This window comes from Mustela erminea, chromosome 15 (genome assembly GCF_009829155.1).
Source record: "Mustela erminea isolate mMusErm1 chromosome 15, mMusErm1.Pri, whole genome shotgun sequence".
Classification (NCBI taxonomy): Eukaryota; Metazoa; Chordata; class Mammalia; order Carnivora; family Mustelidae; genus Mustela; species Mustela erminea.
The window spans coordinates 56,965,341-56,979,065 of NC_045628.1; the positions used below are offsets into that span (position 1 = coordinate 56,965,341).

The 13,725-nt window shown below is 46.7% G+C and overlaps 1 long non-coding RNA gene across 3 annotated transcripts; it reads left to right on the top strand.

The window, feature by feature from the left end:
* The first annotated feature begins 7 nt into the window (after window positions 1-7).
* On the top strand, window positions 8-13,450 carry LOC116574269. 3 transcript variants are annotated; one of them, XR_004279182.1, is made up of 3 exons: window positions 8-85; window positions 9,867-10,852; window positions 12,642-13,450. It is a non-coding gene; the product is annotated as an uncharacterized LOC116574269 (long non-coding RNA). The 3 variants fall into 3 exon arrangements; XR_004279181.1 differs by lacking the exon at window positions 8-85 and adding an exon at window positions 8,800-9,122; XR_004279183.1 differs by lacking the exon at window positions 8-85 and adding an exon at window positions 8,800-9,122 and having other exon boundaries at window positions 9,867-9,992.
* Window positions 13,451-13,725: the final 275 nt, after the last annotated feature.

Consider the following 13,725-nt stretch of genomic DNA (forward strand, 5'->3'; position numbering starts at 1 on the left):
TTTATGCAGTGCCCTCTCCCTGCGAGGACTGGGTCAGCCATTCCCCTCTGAACGTTTTCACGTGTCCGCTCCCACGCACGGAGAGGTGAGTGTCAGCCCCCCACCCCATACTGCTCCTAATGGTGAAATTTCAGCCACTTGAACTGCTGCCAGAGAGAGATGTTTGCACAGAAGAAATCTTTTCCCACCTTGGCCACAGATTGCCGGAGTAGAGCAGGGCTGGCTCTTCCATTGGCAAAGACAGTGCCTGAGTGGTCATCCCAGTGGGAGTTCTTTTGGACACTATCCTAAACAGGTCACCACACTTTTCTCACAAGACCTAACAGGGCTCCCTGTAGGCAAGGAATGATTCCCCTTCATTCAAAACAAAATCCAGCATGGAAGGGAGCGGGGAGAGAGGATGATCTTTGTTCATTCACTAGACATTTACTGGGCACCCTCAGGAAATGCAGGAGATTGCTGCTACGGGACAACCCAGCCCGTCCCCACAGATGCAAATATGGAAGCACATTCGTGCATTCTGGTTTTGAGGGCTTGTTTTGATGTGCCTAACACAGACGGAAGCTTTCCTTTGGTATGAGACATTCTCCTGACCATGAAAAGGCCCATCACGGGGGAGATGTTTCATTATCAAGGTATTCTTAGGATGTTTTTAGAATGTTCACAAAGCTTTAACATTTCACGCAATAATAAATATATTCAGACAGATTAGTCACCAGCAAAAGCGTCGATTTCTATAGCACTGCTGGAAGCAGGAAATTCACTGTGTTCCACGGACTTAATTAGTAGCTCAGAGTCACAACTGAGATCATTTGTAAGTCCAGGGGGCAAGAGAGGGTGGTGGGAAGGACTGATCATTGAAGACTGAGAAAATGTGTTATCGAGGGAAATAACATGACGGAGTTTCCATGGATTCAAATGGGACTCACTTTCAAAGGACCCGTCCCTACTGATTAAGGACTTATATTCAGTGAACTTCTCTGGAGAACCAACATTCCCCCACATTCTTTCTGGTCCCAGAGCATTCCACCTCGAGTCCTTAGGTGCTGGGCCTTCAGCTGCTCGACAGCAGTCTGGAGAGCCTGAGGGGGACCAGAAGGGAGGTATGTGCACAGCCCTGCCCCTTAGTATATATTTTATGTTCTATACCACATACGTATGAGATAGATAGATAGGGATATGATTTAAGGAATTGGTTTATGTGATTGTGGGGAGCTGGTGAGTCCAAAATTTGCAACAGGAGGCTGGAAACTCAGACAGAATTTCTGTGTTATAGTTTTGAGGCATCAATTCCATCTTCTTCAAGAATCCTCAATATTTGTTCTTAAGACTTTTGGTGGATTGGGTGGGGCTGATCTGGACTGAATTGTGTCCTCCCCAAAAGCATATGTTGGAAAGCACATATTTGGAAATAGGGTCTCTAAAGACATAATTCAGGTTAAACGAGATCACAAATTTGGGGCCCTAATCCAACAGGACTGGTGTCCTTATAGGAAAAGGAAGTAACATGGTGCGTTGGGGGGTGGGAATACACGTGGTGTCACATGGCCACAGGAAGCGGGAGGCATCTACGAATCAAGGAGAGGGGCTTCAGGAGGGAGCAAAGCTATGGGCACCTTGATCTTGGGTTTCCAGCCTCCAGAACCGTGAGAAATAAATTTCTGTTGTTTAGGCCCCCCAGGCTGAGATCTTTTTTTATGGCAGCCCACCCACATTATTGAGAGTAATCTTCATTTCAAGTCAGCTAAGGAGCACTTGGCTGGCTCAGTCGGTAGAGCACGTGACTCTTGATCTCTGGTTGTGAGTTCGAGCCCCACGTGTGGTGTGGAGTTTACTTAAAAGGAAAAATTCAAATAAATAAAAATAAAGGGCAGCTGATTACAGGGACTAATTTCATCCTTAAAATACGTTCACAGCCACTTTTAGACTAGTGACTGACCGAACACCTGAGCACCATAGCCAAGGCCCCGTCATCAAACACACGAAGTCCCAGCAGCAGAATGAATGCATTTCACAGTAACATGAAGTCTGTTGCTATGCTCCCTTGACTTCAGGTCACATTTTGCAGCCAAATGAGTTTTTGGAGCTTGGGGGTATAGATGGGAGCGATAGAGGGAGACCAGAGGTTAATTTCATTTACTTTGCAGTTTCGATTCTGGTCAGACCTGCTCACCACGGTGTACTGAAAGAGCAAAGACTACTGTCCATTCCTAACAGTGATAATAGCTCCCGTCACTTAGAAATATGCAACACTCTGCCAAGTGTTACATGGATTTTTCCTCCCGTATCTTTCACAATAACCCTAGGAGGTGCATATTATTTTCCCCATTTTATAGAAGAGGAAAATAAACTCAGAGAAGGTAAGTAATTTGCCCCAAATCACACAGCTACAGGGAGGCAGATCTTGGCAGAGCTAGTGACCAGCTGTCCATTCTGCCTCCTCCTACGAAGGGATATGTGCAGAAAGGAGAAATTCTAACTGCTCAGAAAACAGGGAAAGTCTAAACCCGGCAGCCAACTCACTGCCACACCATTGGCATTCTTCCGAAATCCTTCCATTTGAGTCTGCCCCTCCAGACTCAAGATCTGGCATGGGCACACCCTTTCTCATACACCCTCAATGGCTCCCCATTAATTACTCAACACAAGCAGTAAGCACTTGGCCTTGAGGGGGTTCTTGCTGTTTTGTTTTATTTCGTTTTAGCAGCATTGCACTGCATTGCTGCTTTCTACCTCATACAGTCCCCCTGAACTGAAAACCACCTCCTCCGCAGGTTACAGAATGGGGCTGGTAGTTGGACGGAAGGAGGGAGAGCTCTCGAGTCCTTCAGTCCCAAATGTTACCATCTGGATTCACTTCTGTAGGTTGGATCCTCACTCTGAGCCATTCTGCACCTGCATCAGAGGCTGAGTTGTAGCTACTGTGCAAAGTGAGTGTGAAGTCTCAGAGAAAGGTGCAGAGTGCTCGTCTAGTTCAGCATCTCCAGAAATGCTCTTCCCTTCCCCCTTCCAGAAAGCCTATGAGCCAGTGGGCAGGAACAGGTTCTTCCTGGGCAGTTCTTACTGTCCCTTTCGGTGCCAATGAGTGGCCTCAAATGTCTGGTCTCATTCACTCCCAGAACCAGCAAAAACCTTTTCGCGACTGCCGGAGCCTGTCCCCATGCTTGAGCCAGAACTCCTCTGGAAAGCTCGTCCCCCTTTCCGCTCCTGGATCTGTGAGTGACGTGCTTTTTTTCTGGGGATAGAGGTGGTAATGAAACTCCACAGGCTTGAAAAGCGTTGAGCAGAGTCACTGAAATTGCTTTTTTTTTTTCTTCTTCATTTTTAATTTGAAGAAAACAACAGCCCACATGCTATAGCAGAAGATTCACTAAATAATTTACTGCACCTGCCATTTTAAGCGGTAATTTAATACAACCAGCCTTCGAGCCACCTTTACTACAGAAATTTTATCAGTGCCTCACCAGAGCCCCTCAGGCAGGTGAGAAGCTGCCTTCTTTGGGAAGGAGGCTGTGTTCCCCGGGACTGGGTGCCTGGGTAGCAAGAGAACCCAGAAGCCCTCTGATGTTTTCCAGCCCCGACATCAGAGAAGCAGTTGCTGAATAACTTTGCAATTTCATGCAGGTTAATTTACCTTCGGGGGTGAACTAAGGACACATTCAGAAAGAAAACCAAAAACCACGTTTTAAAGATGAACCGGGATTGTGTGTGCCTAAGATCCTAGTTCAAAGGGATCTGAGCAGAGGTTCGTGATTTGGGGGATTTAACAAGTTTTCAGTCTCTTACCAGCTTTTCCAAGTTTACGGTGCGTTTTTTCCTTTGTGAGTTCACCTCTATTATGGACGCCACTGTTGTCATTAATGAAGAAATCTAAATGGATTTTTTCCCCTTAACTTAATGAGTTAATTGCATGACTCTAAGAAAAATCTGGAATGAAATCCCCAGGCAATCACTTGTGACACATCTTTTTAAAATTGTGGTAAGACATGCATGACATGAAATTCCCCATCTTCCTCATTTTTTCTTATTTTTTAATTTTTAAAAATTTATTTGACAGACAGATCACAAGTAGGCAGAGAGGCAGGCAGAGAGAGGAGTGGGGAACCAGGTTCTCTGCCGAGGAGAGAGCCCGATACAGGGCTCGATCCCAGGACCCTGGGATCATGACCTGAGCCAAAGGCAGAGGCTTTAACCCACTGAGCCACCTAGGCACCCCAGTCTTCTGCATTTTTAAGTGAGCTATACAGTGGCATCTGGGACATTTCACTTTGTCGTGCTACTGGGGACACTTGTGCTTCCTCCTACCTGCACCCTTTGTGGTCCCAACTCACTAGAAGTGGTCAGAGCAAGATTTTGTTCAGTGGTATCTCTGCTTGTCCCTTTCCAACTCTCTTGGGAGGTCGTGCCTTTCTCCTGTGAGAGTTTGCCCTCCAACTGGAGAGTCATTTCCAGCAAGCTCATTTACTTCAGCAGAGCGCCCACAGAAGTAGAGGGACAGATTTCTTCTCTAATTTATAGTCACTCTTCTTTACACAAAGACTACAAGGGAAAAGAAAAGTTGTAAGAGGAGAAGGAACCAACGTTTGCTGGGTAGCTCTGTGCGCCTTTTGCGTGCCACTTACAGATGGCTTTTCCTTTACTATTTACAAGCCGCCTCCACTGGGCTAGTTTCATGTCACCGGTGAGGAAATTGTGGCCCCAAAGAGGTGAAGGAACAGGGACACACGGCTAGGACTGAACCCCGCCGTCAAATGAATCCAAAATCCGATATGGCATATCACTGCAGAGAGAGAACCTGCAAAGGCAGGAAGATTCTGGGAGGGAGATGGCGAGGGTGAGTGAGTCAGAGAGTAAAAGACAGGTGGTGCCCATCTCCGGGTCCAGGTGGAAGCAACAACTGCTCTTCCCAGCACTTAGAGATTGTGTAGCCTGCTGAGCTGCTTTCTTAGGGAGAGGCCCCCAAAAAGGGATCAGGGACTGTGCTCTCCCCGCTTTGGGAGTCTCGTTATCGACGTTACGGATGACTTTGATTACGCGTTCTCCTGCTCCAAGGGTCACTCAAAGCTGCAGGCAGAGTTTCTGACTTGGCCTCAAATTAAAACGTCAACTCTATCTCACGATAGATTGTCTTTTTAACCACCCGTCTCTGCCTGGTGGAATGTCTCTGTCTAGTTGAAAATGCCCCCGGAGAGTTACCATGGCAACCCTTGCCTCCAGGACGACAGGATCAGATCTTTAAAAAGAGACTTCCAAATTGGTGTGGCCACTTTCAGCCACAGGCCCACGCAGCGTTTTGCTTTGGGTCCCTAGCTGATGACTCTGGTCTAGGGTCTGGGGAGTCCGGGAGGAAAAGTCAATGCTACTAGGACGCACACTTCCCCTACTTCTTCCCCGTCCCGCCCCTGCAATGTCTCTGTCAGGCTATGCTTCTTTTCCTCTGTCCTTCCTTCATCTTCCAGACTCAAGGTCAAACACTTAAAAGTAGATGTATTTCTTATAGAAAAACACTGCCATGCAAGTTAGGGAAGAAGTAGCCGGCTCAATCAAGGGAGAAAAAAAAAGATAGAAACATCTGAAGGTTTGAAAACTGGAATTGGGTTTTGATAAAAGATTAAGATAATTTTCAACAGAGCTCAATGACTGTCTTTCTTCCTTTCTTTCTTTCTTTCTCTCTCTTCCCTCCCCTCCTCCCTCCCTTCTTGAGATGAAATAGAAATACGCACAGCCAAAATATTTGAAATATGTAATTCATGCATTGATTTTGTATCCTGCCGCATTAGTGAATTGCTATATGAGCTCTAGTAATTTAGGCTTGGAGACTTTTGGGTTTTCCACATAGAGTATCATGTCATCTGTGAAGAGAGAGAGTTTGACTTCTTTTTTGCCAATTTGAATACCTTTTATTTCTTTTTGTTGTCTGATTGCAGTTGGTAGGACTTGTATTACTATGTTGAATCAGAGTGGCGAGAGTGGGCATCCTTGTCGTGTTCTTGATCTCAAGGGAAAGGCTCTCAGCTTTTCCCCATTGAGAATGATATCTGCTGTGGGCTTTTCATGGATGGATTTTATGAAGTGGAGGCATGTGAGTGCATAGAAGAGATCTACAAATATTATAGAAACATCAGCCACGTCCAGTCCTTTCTGTTTGTAAAGTATGGTCACATTGTTATTTTCATGGCTGTGATCACCCAGGAAGACCCCCAGAAGTGTCCATTCACCACTTTCTCCCATCTCTATCTGCCTGATCCCTCCTGATATCACAGTCTGACCCCCCATGCAGGAACAAGGGGGGACTCCCGCTATAAGGGGACTGTGAAGCAAATAACCGAAGAGCCCCAGATTCAGAAAATCCAGAAGAATGAAGCATTCACTTTTATTGTAGATCGGTGTATTAGTTTCCTAGGGAAATGCTAACACAAGACCCCAAACTGGATGTATTAAAGGAATAGGAATTGATTTTCTCATAGTCGTTGAGGCCAGAAGTCCAAACTCTAGGTATTGGCAGAGTTGGTTCCTTGGGGGAAATTCTCAGAATCCTTTGCATGTGTTCTTGTAGCTTTGGATGGCTGCTGGCGATCTTTGGCCTTCCTGGGCACACAGATGCCTCACTCCCGTCTCTTTTTTCCATCTTTGCATGACCTTCTCCCTGTGTGTGTCTGTGTCCCTTCTCCTCTTCATATGCCAGTCATTAGAGCCTCCCCTCATCCAGGATGACTTCATCCTAATTTGGTTTTGTTTGCAAAGATCCTATTTCCAAATAAGATCTCGTGCACAGATGGGGGAGCAGAGACCGGAACTTCAACCTATCTTTTTGGGAGACACTGTTCAATCCACAACAGCTGAGTTCCTCCTGAAAGAGACCCTGAGACAAAGATTTGGATGCAAATGGTGGATTTTTGAGGGGACCCCAGGAAGTACTGGTGAGTCAGTAGAGAAGTGAGAAAGAGAAGGGAAGAAAGCCAATATGGAGTGCATTAATGAACAAGATGCTTTTGTGGGCAGTTGGGGCTCAGTCCTCTTTGGGGTTCTCCAGGAGACAGTGTCAAATGCATCTCAGAGTTGTCCCACCTGGGGAAGTTGGAGGATTTCTCCTCTGTCTTCTTTCACGGGCTGAGAGCCCTCTGGCAGAGCCGTAGAGTGGCAGTCGGAAACAGCTGAGTGCAGGGATGGTGAGGGCCATACGTTGACTGTCAGCAGCCTCTGCTATAACATCAGGTCATGGAGCCTTCTCTTACGCCGAGAACAGAGAATTCTTACTATAAATCAGTTCGGTTATTTTTTGAACATTGGCAGATAACTAATATATAATAAATTATAAGTAAGAAAGATATTTTACTCCAAAACCACTTTCTTAAAATATTGTCAAATTACAGATTACCTCAAAGGTTTTAAAATTAATCACTGTATTATCTGAACAAAAAACCTTGTGCCTATGTCCTATCTTCCCACCTCTTCAAAGTTTGACTTTCAGTCCTGCGCCTGCCTCTGCTCAACTCACGTCCATCTGGTAAATTCTGATTCAGTCTTTGAGAATAAACTGCCTGCCTCCCTAGGCTTGGAGATCCTCTTAGTCATCCCGTACTATGGAGCACAGTGCCTCACACATCATTGTTGGCCCGTAAATGTTTGATGAGTGAATAGAATACATGAACGTGGGATCATTGGTTGTTTCAAGCTCTCCCCACTGGAAAAGGGCAGGCTAACAACAGAACTGCGCAATTCGTTGCACTTCGAAATGTGACATAAACCAGAACACACTTTATATTCCCACAGATACATTGAGAATAGTTACTGAGCATTTGTTAGGTTCCACTGAAAAGACCAAGGCATGCTACGCTTTTCTCCTCACGGTGACTGTTCTTTGGTTCACAGCTACGCTGCTTTTGTCCCAGGGCCTGTTGGGGTTCCGTCCACAGCTTCTTTTCTTTGAAGGTCAGCTTGTTGTCAGCCCCCAGCTAGCCCAGTGCCCACCACCTGTCACTTCCAGAGGCCTGACTCCACCAGGCTTATATCCCACCATGTTCCAGCTCCTCTCTCTGGGCTCTTGGTGCAGCTGTGGGGCAAACATGAAGGTTCCTTTCCTATCTCAGACCTTTTGTTTTCTTTTTATGGACTTCTGCAGGAGCTGAGAAACATCTACAACACAGGCAGCCTATCTTTAAATGACCCAATCTTGGGTAACACAGTCGGTTCAGCAGCTGACTCTTGGTTTCAGCTCACGTCATGATCTCAGGGTCGTGAGATGGAGCCTTCCTCGGGCTCCCCACTCAGTGCGGAGTCTGCTTGGGATTCTCTCCGTCTGCCCCTCCCCCTCCATAAATAAATAAATCTTTTTAAAAAAACGACAGTAAATAAAAGAAGTGACCCAATCTTGCCATCATCTATGATTGTGTGACGCCCAGCGCTACATCATTCTTCTTCGTTATTATTGTGATGATTGTCCCCATGGTCAGTATCTATAACATCTTCCAAGCCCTGAACACTGGGAGTTTTCTTTGGAGCTAAAGATGAGGTAGCAGGACCCTTTAAGCTTAACGTACGTCTATGACACTGGCATATTTTTTTTTTCCACAACCAGTTTTTGAACATTACAACCAATTTTTTTTTTTTTAAAGATTTTATTCATTTATTTGACAGAGAGAAATCACAAGTAGGCAGAGAGGCAGGCAGAGAGAGAGAGGGAAGCAGGCTCCCTGCCGAGCAGAGAGCCCGATGCGGGCCTCGATCCCAGGACCCTGAGATCATGACCTGAGCCGAAGGCAGCGGCTTAACCCACTGAGCCACCCAGGCGCCCATTACAACCAATTTTTGAACAGCCACAAGTATTTATGGCAAGCTGACTGCACTGAGAGTACAGTGGTGGAAAAGACCCAGTTCCTCGAAAATGTTTAGAGCAACGTTATTCCTCATCCCCAAAGGTGGAAACTATTAAAATGCCCTTCAACAGGAAATGGATAAATATGAGATGACATAGAGGATAGAATATTACTCGGCCGTAAAAAGGAATGAAGTAGTGATACATACAACGACGTGGTTGAACCTTAAAAATATGTATGCTAAATGAGAGAAGCCGGATGCAAAGGGCCATATATAATATGATACCATGTACATGAAATATCCAGGTAAATCTAAGAAGACCAAACCCAAATGGGTGGTTGCCAGGGGCTGGGGGGGAGGGCTGCAGGAAGTGACCGCTGAATGGGTACAGGATTTACTCTGGGATGATGAAAATGCTTTGGAACTAGAGGCAGGTCAGGTTGCATAACAATGTGAATTGTACTAATGGCCCTGAAATGTGTACTTTAAAATGGTTAATTTTACGTTATGTGAATTTTGCCTCAGTAAAGAAGTTTTTTTTTAAAAAAGAACCAGTTCCTATTCCTCACAGTCCATTATTTCCAGAGCTTCATGTTTCAACCTTTATGGGCACCCATGGGATGCCTGGGTGGCTCCTTCAGTTAAGTGGCTGACTCTTGGTTTTGACGATCTCAGGGTCTGGCGATGGAGTCCTGCATTGGGCTCCACGTTCAGTGGGGAGTCTACTTGAGATTCTCTCTCTCTCCCTCTTCCAATGCCTCTCCCTGCCATTCTCTCTCTCTCTCAAATAAATAACTGAAATCTTTAGAAAAAGTTTTATGGGCATCCAAAGAATGTATCATGTAATGAGGGCGACAGGCAATAATCTTATGGGAGAAGCAATAATTTATATCAACAAGAGCTTTAAAGTGGAGAAGGGTGTGGAAACCATCAATGGACAAGAACTAGAGTGGACTGACAGAGGATTTAGTTCCTTTGGTGTTAATGCTCCATGGCCCCATCCTTAACAGAATTGTTTGGGTTTTTGTTTTGTTTTGTTTTGTTTTTAGCACAACCACCTGGCAGCCAGGCAAGCTGACTGAGGAGGAAGGAGTTACAAGGATGAATGAGATGAAGACTCTGTCTGCTGTCTAGCCAGCTTACATTCTAATGCCCGCAGACAACTGTGAAATGAGGTAGAGCAGTGCATGCCCTGGGAGAGGGTCCTGTCAAACTCTCGGGTGCAAGTCCAGGAGGTGGAAAGGAAAGAATCTCCATCCAGGAGATGGACTCACTTTATACCCACGCAGGGACCCATGGTTATGAGGATGCCATGCCTCAGGCTTTGTCTTCGCATTTTATTCCATCGGTAGAAGAGGCCAGTTAGGCATCTGGCATGTAGTGTCCGGGTTCGATCAGCAACTTGCTGAGAATGAGGGATGTGCTCCAACTGCGGGCTGATCCTGGTCTCTTACTTTTCTCTCTCCAGAAGTTGCCTGCCTGGCTTTCCACAGGCTCTGGGGTGGTCTGTTAGGGGCATGAGGTGTTGAGGGGAAGGAGATCCTCTAGCTGGGGTTTCACTCTGCCCAAGAGGGGGCTCGGTACTTTCACTGTAGGTATTCCTCAGAGTTGTCCTTTGAAACAGGCATTGTAACCATCCCTCTTTTGCTGACGAGGCCCAGAAAGATGAAGAGATCTGTCTAAATCACGAAGTCAAGAAGTGATGGAGTCAGGATTCGACCCAAGACCTGGGGCCCTGCACAGGCTCTTTGTGTGGGCTTCACCCCACAGCCTTCCTGTCTGGCTAAGAACCAGTGCTACAGAGCCTAAACCTGAATTAGGACAAGCCCTCCAACTGAAAACATTAAAGGGAACATTAGCAGAAAGCTGAAAATATTAAGAACTAGTCATTTAAAATATGCATGGCCCAGACCTTGCCCTCCCCGGTGACCAAGGCTCACTGCCTCGAGACCTTCCAGCCAGGGGTCCAACGACTGAACTGCTTTTTAGGACAAGGTTGCATACATCAGAAGCCAGCTGGCAGCGAGGATGGGAGGTATGGGACGGGGGGTGTGGGGGTGTGGGAGTAAGGGATTGAGGAGGGTAGGAAACCCGGCCCTCAGATGTGTTGTGTTAGGGCCTCACAGTGTTCTTTTTTAATTTTTGAGTTTGAGGTCACTAACATTCAGGAAATGTTACATAAAATATAGAGTTTTCTGTTTTTCCTTAAAAAAGGAAAACAAATACTCCCAGGTATTCCCAGGAGTTGGGTGGCTGGGCGGGCTCCATCATTCACAAGATGTCCCTGATTTCCCTGGGTGTCGTAGCCTGGACCGGCACACAAAGTCATGTCCTCAGCCTGGAGCGGAGACCTGTGAGGTTTCTTCAAAGAAGGAGCAAAGTGTATGCTGATTTGAGTTACACTCTGTCATGGTGAAAAGGCCAGAACTGGCATTTTAAAAATTCATCATCTTCTAATAATAAAACTCTGTATTTACAGAGAACTGTGCTTCCGAGAGCATCAGGCTTGTGCAAACATAACTTCTGGAAGGATCATTGCAGAGGCTCAGGGAAGTGAGAAGGTGACTTGGAGTGGGGTCTCTGCAGCTTGAGCAAGAGGCATACAGGCAGCTTGGTCTATTCCAGGCGTGCAGAGGGATAAGACATAAGTCTGAAGAACAAATATTTGCTGTGCGCCCACGTGTGACAGGCCCCAGTCTTTGCCCCCTGGAGCATCTGCCTCCAGGCTCCTATGCTCACTTCCTTATTCCTTGACTGCAAACAAGATGGAGTGGAATAAGCTGGTCCTCAGAGGGCCAGAGGGACAAAGTCCACCTCGATGGCTTTCTGCATGTCCCCTGGCCTTGCGCTCACCCTCTTTATGTCGGGCCCTAAGCCCTGGCCATCCTCATCCTTGTGCAACTTTGTCCAGCTGGCAAGGGCCCCACTCATCCTGGCCTGAGCCCAGAGACCACCTGCTCCATAAAGCAATTATCTGATTGTTCTAGAGTTCCTTTCTGGTCTCCCTGTCGCAGGGGTGTCCTCTCCATGAGGGGATGCAGTGTGTGTGTTAAGGGACCTCCCTAGTCCCCTGTCCCATGCTTCCAGGCAGACGTTGTACCTTCCTGACCCACTGTCATGCTCATTCGATCCTTCTTTGCAGTGTGGGAAACCCAGGGTGCTTCGCAAAGTGCCTGGTCTGCTGGGCTGTCCCCTTTCTTTCTCTTCTGTGTTTCGGCCCTGGGGAGGAGCCTGCTCGGGGCCCAGCAGCGAGCTCCTGGGGCACGCTCCACCCCTTTTGGAAGCCTGCAAGAGTCTGGCTCTGCAGCAGGGGGTTCGACAGGTGTGGAAGATAATAGAAGGCTGCAGATCCACACCGCATCTTCCATCTGCTTTTACCAATAATAAAGCGAATATTTTCATCTCCATTTGTCTCACGTGTGAATGTATCTCTCCATGGGTTCTGGACTTCGAAGATGGAAAAGGAAGTAGAATTTCTTTCTTTCCTAGAGCCATAGGAGTGTCTGTTTTCCCTCCTTGTGCCTAGCACACTGCCTGGGACAGAAGAGGTGCTCTCCATGTTAAACAATGAATTCTCCAAAGATTCTGCGCTAGGAGGCCTCTGCTTTTCCTCCCTCAAGACAGGAAAAGTGCAAAGGACACCCACGGTCTCGGGCCATGGCTGAAGTCCCCAAATTTGATTGGCTGAGGGTCTCCTATCTTTGAGAGAGTTATTTATGAAATGGAATTCGCCTCAGTTTGAAATACCCGGAACAATACCCCTAGGGATCTTTCTCCTAGAAGAACAAAAACTGTGAATTTAACAGAGTTTAATTCTTTTTCAGGAGATGGAAATAACTGGTCAAATTTTTGCTGGAAAATCACCTCAGCTGTCTGACAAAAAGGCAGCAAATGTTGGAACTCATCTCAGCTGAGCCGCTGCTCTGCGCTCAGATTGTGGACCTCAAAAGGAAGCAGAGTTCAGTCAGCAGATATGGGAAAAGAAAAGGACGGGGAGGTGTTCCCAGCCGGGGCTGTGAGGAGATGAGAATTGTCTGGCAGGTGGCAGGTGAGACTTGCAACGCAGATGTCAATTTTAATGCCGCTGCAGTTCTAACTGGGGCTATGGGTTTCGTGTGAGCCCCAAGAAATGACTGATTGGAAAAGATGTTTTTTTCAAGGAGGATGAAAGTAAAAATAATAAGAGGGACAGGAGAGAGATCTCAAGATACCCACCCACGGGACAGAGGAGGAGATTGTAAAAGTCTTCCCAAGATCGTAAATGACAAGTAAGGTGAAATTAAAATCCATTGACAAAAATATCCTGTAATCATCCCGTATTTCTGTTGTCTTGGTGCCAAAGTGGGATTAATGCCTGAATCTAATCTTCCGGGCCGCACAAAGGGTATTTTTCTTTCCCTGTCATTTTGTGGCCTGTATGTGGTGTGGGGGTGATGATGGGGGAGGAGAAAGGTGAAAAGGAACCACCCCCCCCAGCAGGAGGTGTGTCCACAGAGCAGCTGGGCTGGGCTTCACCATGGAGGACCAAGGACCCTGAGGATGGGCCAGTTTCAGGAGCAGGAGGCAGCAGATTTGTTTGCTGGAAAACCAAACCAAACCAAACCAAAACCAAAAAGACAGAGGGCCCTTTTGATGAGGGAGTAGGAGGCTGGCTGAGAACGGAGCAGGGGCTGGTGCCTTGCACCCCCTCTCCACCCACTCCCCTTGGTAATATGTGTGACATTTCACAGGCACCCCTGACTGCCCTAAAAGAAGAACAAATGGTTAACTTGCAGAGATCACAGTCCTGCAAGGCAGGAGTCTCTCTTGGTTTACAAATGTCCTTGAGATTTACAACAAAGAAGTTACCTTATCAATAGCCCAATTTCCAAAGACACATAATTCAGTTCCTCAAGCCCTAACGTCACC